At 44.8% G+C, this 5,747-nt stretch overlaps 1 pseudogene; it reads right to left on the bottom strand.

Annotated features, from left to right (window-relative positions):
- Nucleotides 1-5,102: 5,102 nt before the first annotated feature.
- Nucleotides 5,103-5,220, bottom strand: LOC126089685 (5S ribosomal RNA; annotated as a pseudogene).
- Nucleotides 5,221-5,747: the final 527 nt, after the last annotated feature.

The raw sequence follows: 5,747 nt of genomic DNA, 5'->3' as shown, positions 1-5,747 counted from the left end.
CCAGTCATCATGAGGCAGAGAAAATCCCTGACCCCGCCGGGAATCGAACCCGGGAACCCGGGCGCGGGAAGCGAGAACGCTATCTCACGACCACGAGCTGCGGACGATGCTGTCTGGCACAGCTTATAGTACGACAGCTTGGTGTTGTTCTCTTTTTCTCTTTTGAGTGTTTATAGTGCCTTGAATGTGTTTAACGCCAATTCTTAAGACATAATACTGCTGCAATCCTCGTCTTCGCTGGTACTTTTGGTTGTCGGGTGGAAGGGAATTGATTAGGCGGTTGGTTGGTTCGTACTTCGTGCTGCAACCCAATTGTTTAGTGTTACATTTGGCTGTCTGTCTCACCTAAACTGTTGTTAGAGTTTTTCTCCGCAGGCTGACCCTTGCCACACTTCTGAGCACCACTGTTTGTTGTTTGTGATTGTCTTTTTATTTGGTCGCAGGTACTGTGTCAGGCCTTCAGCCATGTACCAATATTGTCTGTTTTATGTTTAGTATATGGCCTTCAGCCGAACTTCATAACAACTTTAAGATAAGGCCGTGTTTCATTTAAAATTCTTGTTGCTCTGTATTTAGGCCTTCAGCCGCGTTTGTTTCAGAATCTGTGGCTTTAATATGTAAATCCTTGTCTGTAACCTTTCTCTTTAATTATCTTGAATTCTTGAAACGGCCTTCAGTCATGTTTTGTAAATGTTATCTTAAGTTTCTCTTTAATTATTCTTGAGTTAACTGTTTGGGGCGTCAGCCGACAAGATACTTCAAGTATTCGTAACATGTTCTTTTCTGTTGTACTGTGGAAAAGCTTATCTTCAAAGTCTCTCTTTTCTTATGTGAAGAAAATTTTTTTAAATTGGGATTTCAGCAGAAGAATTAACATGAAATTTCCTTAATATGGCCTTTAGCCTGAATATGTAAATGCTTGGCTTTTAAAGAATTCCTTTGCTGCTCTGAAATATTATTTCCGACTTTAGCCGAGAAGATATCGTAATTTTGCTTAAGTAAGGCCTTCAGCCGTTACTTTAAATCGTGGTGTTTTAAAATCAATCGCCGGCCGCTGTGGCCGAGCGGTTCTAGGCGCTTCAGTCCGGAACTGCGCGACTGCTATGGTTGCAGGTTCGAATCCTGCCTCGGGCATGGATGTGTGTGATGTCCTTAGGTTAGTTAGGTTTAAGTAGTTCTAAGTTCTAGGGGACTGATGGCCTCAGATGTTAAGTCCCATAGTGCTCAGAGCCATTTGAACCATTTAAAATCAATCATTCAAACTTATTCTGGAGAAGTTACTTGGGCCCTCAGCCGTGAATTGACCTTTGTTGTTTTAAAGAGAAACCTGTGCATTGGTTTGAGGAATAAAGTTGGGTGTGTTCTTGTATAAATAACAGTAATTGACCTTGGCCCCTTTCCACAAGCCGGCCGGAGTGGCCGAGCGGTTAAAGGCGCTACAGTCTGGAACCGCACGACCGTAGCTACGGTCGCAGGTTCGAATCCTGCCTCGGGCATGGATGTGTGTGATGTCCTTAGGTTAGTTAGGTTTAAGTAGTTCTAAGTTCTAGGGGACTTATGACCACAGCAGTTGAGTCCCATAGTGCTCAGAGCCATTTGAACCATTTGAACCCCTTTCCACAACCTGATCCGCTCTGTCTTGAGACACCAGATTTCAATAAGGAAGCGCAGAAATTAGTCAGTGAATGTTGATTTTTTTTTCTTGTAAAATCTTATGTAAGTAGAGGCGGTGCAAACAATTTTTCTGTCATCGGTACTCAATACGGAGTGGGACTAGTCACTGAAGACAATTCTACTCCAGCCAGTGAGATTCCAGGCTGCAGACATGTCTGGAGAAGCCGCAGATAACAGTGGGGTACCTCCCTGACTGTGTACCACTCCTGTTCAAAGCAGGACCCCTTCGACTGTCATCCGCATCACCCAATAACAGCACAGCGGCACGTCGACGTTATTCTACGTCCCGTTTTGTTGCCCTTCATGGCAAGCTATCCTGGGCCTACAATGCAGCAAGATATTGTCCGCCCACACACAGCGACAGTTTCTACTGCTTTTCTTGTGTGTGCCAAACCCTACCTTCGGTTAGCAAGGTCGCCAGGCATCACGTCAATCGAGAACGTTTGGAGCATTACGGGTAGGAGCCTCCAACCAGCTCGGGTTTTCATGATCTAACGCATCAATTGGACGGTGTTTTGTACGATATCCCTCTGGAGAACACCCAACAACTACGTCAATAAATTTTAATTTTAATAATTAACGGCCTCAGTTGTACCGTTTACCTAGAATTTACCTAGGTTTCAGTCGGTATAACCCAACCTTCTTCAGAATAACATTAACTACTATTTGTCGATAGTGGACATCGTCAAGCTAAAACTACAAATCCATAAATCATCGTCAGACCATAAAACTTATCTGGAACTGCATCGGCCCCACTTCGCGGCCTCGATGCGGCAGCCACTAGTGCTGTACTGGAACTGACCGTAGCGTCATGAGGCCCGCCTAGGCGGACAAAATACCTTGCGCCTGCGCATAAACTGTGTGATAGTTACTTGTTGGGACAAGACGTGAACTAAACTCCTGACCTTGAATTTACTAGTAAAGTGAAATAAAAGGTACAGCTGAGAAAAGGAGCCAGCCTGTGTGGCAGTGCGGTTCTAGGCGCCTCAGTCTGGACCCGCGTGAACGCTACGGTCGCAGGTTCGAATCCTGCCTCGGGCATGGATGTGTGCGATGTCCTTAGGTTAGTTAGGTTTAAGTAGTTCTAAGTTCTAGGGGACTGATGACCACTAATGTCCCATAGTGCTCAGAGCCATTTGAACCATTTTGAGAAAAGAGCGTATATGTTAACCTGTGCAGAACGTACTTAGATCGACTGTCTTAACATTTATGAAGTATTCATTGTTCATGATCTGAGGAAGACATCATGTGCTTACAAGGTATGGCCCACCTAGGGAAATTTTTGTGCTTAAGCACGAAGTTTTATCACCTAAAAAGAACTTAGGAGTGCGAAGGATAATATAAAGCCAACATCTGCACAGGTTAACATATACGCCCTTTTCCTCAGCTATACCTTTTATTTCACTTTACTAGTAAATTCAAGGTAAGGAGTTTAGTTCACGTCTTGTCCCAACAAGTAACTATCACACAGTTTATGCACAGTCGCAAGGTATCGTGTCCGCCTAGGCGGGCCTCATGTCGCTACGGTCAGTTCCAGTTCAGCACTGGTGGCTGCTGCATCGCGGTCGCGAAGTGGGGCCGAGGCAGTCCAAGATAAGTTTTATAGACTACTAATTATTAAAATTAATATTTACAAAGTTGCTGGCAGGGCCGCGTAATGTTGAAGATATTTAAATATCAATAAATGCCAAGCCGACTAACTTTTTGCATAATGGTCAGTGATAGACCAATACGTTACTGACTTGCCCAATTTGTGAAGCTCGTTCTCTTGAATAAACCACCAACTTTTTCTGAAACTGTATTCACTTGTTTGTCTCTACATGTACGTCAAATGTACTGACTTGCGTTCCATTTTGATAATTGCTTCGTGGTGCGTCGTTTTTCTTTTTTTGTCTTATAGTGCATTAGGATGATGAAATAATGTATTCATTAACTGTAGTAAAATAATGGGTGGAGCACAATTATAATGACTGGTGCACTGAATAATTTTATTCAGTGTTCCATCGTCCATATGATAATGTATTCATTGCAGGCCATTAATTACCACACTTCGACGATTTCCCTTCCGCTACGAGTATGCTCGAGTCGTCTCGCTTATGAGCTGCTGCACTCGGGCCACCAGTTTCTTGGCCGGCGGGGAGGCCGAGCGGTTCTAGGCGCTGCAGTCTGGAGCCGCGCGACCGCTACGGTCGCAGGTTCGAATTCTGCCTCGGGCATGGATGTGTGTGATGTCCTTAGGTTAGTTAGGTTTAAGTAGTTCTAAGTTCTAGGGGACTGATGACCTCAGAAGTTAAGTTCCATAGTGCTCAGAGCTATTTGCACCATTTGAACCAGTTTCTTGTCTCCCCGTCCTTGTGACACCGGATAAAGTCACGAATAACGAGCGGGCTTGAAGTGTATGCTCACCACCTGTTCCCATAATTAAAAATGAAATCGATCCCACCCCTCGTTTTGAGCCAGGTTTCCGGGATGTTCCAGGAATATAAAACCCTTCGCAAAATATTCCCATTTCTGACTCGCTCTGCACAATTAGCAACTCGTCTGGTGTTTTCTTGAAAGTTCGCTCACTTTACGGTGGGTCTGGACCTGAACAGCCAGATACAAAGAAAAGGTTACAGGGTCCAAATGGAGTCCCTATAAAATTCTATACAGTATTTGTGAGTGAATCAGCACCGCTATTGACAATTTACCGCGGATCCCAAGAGAAGAAAGTTCACCACGAATGAAAAGAGCAACGGATCACGCAGAACCTGAACACAGAGAATAGCACTTTACAAACATATAGCAGTCATTATATTCGATTAATGAGCATAAGGAGTCACCTATGTGCAGCGAATAGAAGGTTGTTGCAGAACGTGTGAAAGGTGGCTGGTTAACTGGACGCCCTGGACTTAGTTTCGCATTGATATGCATGTGCACGAGGGCAGCCGCTAATCCAGCGACCTGTGGCTATCTTTAGCTGTGGGGGGCATAGCTGAAAGTGTGAGAACGAAGGTTGACCATGCTATGGCGGGAAAAGACTTAAGACACAGACGGCGACACTTATTAACAAACGCCTATGATACATGCGTGTCTCAGGGAAGCTGTTTACCATGTTACATTTCCAGATCACTTGTAGCATGTGTGGTCAAAACTGCTAACAGCATTCCAAGGCTATGCTCGACATGTCACCTCTTTCTATTGGAAACCGCCATCAGCGTTGTTACCAGTCAGCCCGAAACTCCTCTCGAACAGGCCATGAAGGCCCAACGGTTCCGACCAGTCGTCGTGTCATCCTCAGCCCACAGGCGTCACTGGATGCGGATATGGAGGGGCATGTGGTCAGCACACCGTTCTCCCGGCCGTATGTCACTTTGGGAGACCGGAGCCGCTACTTCTCAATCAAGTAGCTCCTCAGTTTGCCTTACAAGTGCTGAGTGCACCCCGCTTGCCAACAGCGCTCGGCAGACCGGATGGTCACCCATTCTAGTGCTAGCCCAGCCCGACAGCGCTTAACTTGGGTGATCTGAGGGGAACCGGTGTTACCACTGCGGCAAGGCCGTTGGCATAAGTCAGGCTAGTCACCGCTAAAACTATGGGTTCAACCCAATGTTATCTGTTTCTGATTGTTTGATCACGAAACTCTCATCACACCTCGAACCACACTTAATGTTTTAGGGGTGTTCTACTCAAATTGCATACTATTCCATACAATGGGTAGCGAAAAAGGTGCAAAAAACTTAACATATGCAAAATTTTGGATTGTTTAAGGGAGATAAAAAGAAACAGTTTTTTAATGTGACAAAAGTCTCACCTGAGCATTTGACACTAGTGATGTACAGAGACTATGTTCAAACTGTCGTGTAATGTGTATTGTTTTAGGCATGTTGCTGAAAATGTCCATTTTCATTAATGTACAAGTGATTGACGATAGTCTAAACACATCCACAGCAACGGAGTGTTTCATGAATAAAGGCTACAGCTTCAACTAGACGGCTAACGAGGTCTTTTGGAATGTCTATCGATGTCTTGTATACCAAACACTGACACACACACATACACACACACACACACACACACACACACACACACAC

This window comes from Schistocerca cancellata, chromosome 6 (assembly GCF_023864275.1).
Source record: "Schistocerca cancellata isolate TAMUIC-IGC-003103 chromosome 6, iqSchCanc2.1, whole genome shotgun sequence".
NCBI classification, from domain to species: domain Eukaryota; kingdom Metazoa; phylum Arthropoda; class Insecta; order Orthoptera; family Acrididae; genus Schistocerca; species Schistocerca cancellata.
Note: the sequence above shows the minus strand (reverse complement) of the source record. Positions and strands in the feature narration are given on the sequence as shown.